The following is a 2,473-nucleotide window of genomic DNA, read 5'->3' as shown; positions in this document are numbered from 1 at the left end:
TTTTCCCCTCTCCTTTTGGACACATTCTTTCCAAACCGCGGTGTATCTCATAAATCGTCTACCTACTCCAATCCTAAAATTTCAATGCCCATATTCCTTACTTTACAAAACTGACCCAACTTACAGTAAATTAAAACCTTTTGGATTCTTATGCTACCCGTGGCTTCGTCCATATGCAAAATCCAAACTTCACCCACGTTCGGAACCATGTCTGTTCCTAGGATATTCTCCATCCAAGTCAGCTTATAAATGTTATGATTACAAAAGTCAACGCATGTATCACTCCCGCCATGTCGAATTCAATGAGTCCGCGTTTCCTCTAAAACCTACCACCAGCTCTCCCACTAAATATATTGTCCATACTACTGTTGATTTTCTTGGTTTGACAAAAACCCACTCATCCCCTACTGTCCAAGCAACCCCTGCCACACCAGTTTCATCCTCGCATCATACACATATTCCTACTGTCTCACCTATATATCACCAGCCAACCCACACTCCTACTAGCCCATTCACCCACCAGGCCCCGTACATCTCAACTCAACCCAATCCAACTATAATCTCAACAGCCCACTCAGACAGTATAATCACACCAGACCACTCGTCTACCTCTACCTCTCGTGACGAAGTCCAAATCAGCACAATCTTCTACATCCCACTTTACTCCTGACTCTCCTTCGACATCTCAGACCTTTAGCAATGAACCCATCAACATCTCAGACCTTCACACACCCACTTCCCCGTCCTCCTCCCTACCTACTCGCACCCGCAGACCAAACCCGAAATATTACAACTCAGCCTTTGTCCACCACACCACTACCCATCCCATTCCTTCCATACTTGAACCATCTACCCACCAATAAGCCTTGAAAGATCCAAACTGGCGGCAAGCTATGGATAATGAGTTCAATGCCTTACTAGCGAATGACACATGGAAACTTATTCCCCCTTCCCAACATAAACCCATCAGTTACAAATGGGTGTTTCGTGTGAAATGACGTCCTGATGGGTCCATTGACAAATATAAAGCTCGCCTCGTTGCCAAAGGCTTTCTTCAGGAATATGGTAAGGACTATTTTGAAACATTTAGTCATGTTGCTAAACCTGTTATAATACGCACTGTTCTTACCATTGCATTGTCCCAAAATTGGCCTATTCGACAAATTGATGTTAACAATGCTTTCTTGCATGGCACCTTACATGAGGATGTTTACATGAACCAACCTCTGGGATATGTCAATCCGGACTTTCCCCATCATATTTGTCATCTAAAAAAATCAATTTATGGACTCAAGCAAGCATCATGTGATTGGTAACTAGAGCTCACTTCTTTTCTTCTTGCACTTGGCTTCCACAAGTCCTTAGCTGATCCATCTATGTGCTATTATAAAAGGGATGGAATTATCTCATATATTTTGATTTATGTTGATGACATTATCTTAACCGGTAGCGATGACGCCTTCGTTCAACATATCATTCATGCTCTATCCAAAAAGTCCTCCATCAAAGATCTTGGTACGTTGCACCACTTTTTTGGCATAGAGGTCATCTCTACCACCAATGGTTTATTTCTATCTCAACATGCTCACATTCAAAACATCCTCACCAAGTTCAAAATGGATGGTGCTAATCCAGTTGCCACACCCCTCAACTCTTCTGAACCGCTCTCCCCAGTCGATGGTTCACCTCATGTCGACCCTACACCATATCGCCAATTAGTGGGTTCTTTACAATATCTTGCCTTTACTCGACCAGATATATCCTTCGCCGTCAATAAACTATCTCAATACATGCATGCTCCTACTCAGCTTCACTGGCAAGCCTTAAAATGAGTTCTTCGTTATCTCAAAGGCACCATTCACCATACTTTATTCCCGAACTGTACCTCACCCATCACTCTCACATCATTCACAGATTCTGACTGGGGTGGAATCCTGGATGGGCGTCGTTCCACAACTGCTTACATTATCTATATTGGGTCCAACATCATCTCATGGTGCTCGTCGCGTCAAAAATCTGTTTCTAGATCTTCCATAGAGGCGGAATATAAAGCATTAGCAAACGGTGCGGCCGAACTATCTTGGGTCCAGAATCTATTATTGGAACTTGGTTTACATATACCTAAACCTCCTACATTACTGTGTGACAATGTCGATGCTACTTATCTATGTGCCAACCCAGTCTATCACTCACGCATGAAACATGTGGCACTTGACTATCATTTTGTTCGGAAAAAATTGCCAGTGGTTCGTTGAAGGTCCTTCACATACACTCAGCCGATCAACTTGCTGATATGCTCACCAAACCACTGGAACGGGGTCCTTTTCAGAACTTACGGTCCAGGATTGTAGTCTCCGATGGATCCTCCATCTTGCGGGGGCATATTAAAGCCAAGATTGCATATTATCCTTCTATCATTATGTGATTTATTTTGTAACAGTCTGTAATAATTCTCTTCATTAGTTTAGCATTA

This window comes from Apium graveolens, chromosome 8, assembly GCF_009905375.1.
Source record: "Apium graveolens cultivar Ventura chromosome 8, ASM990537v1, whole genome shotgun sequence".
In the NCBI taxonomy this organism is placed as follows: domain Eukaryota; kingdom Viridiplantae; phylum Streptophyta; class Magnoliopsida; order Apiales; family Apiaceae; genus Apium; species Apium graveolens.
This window is presented reverse-complemented; position numbering follows the sequence as displayed.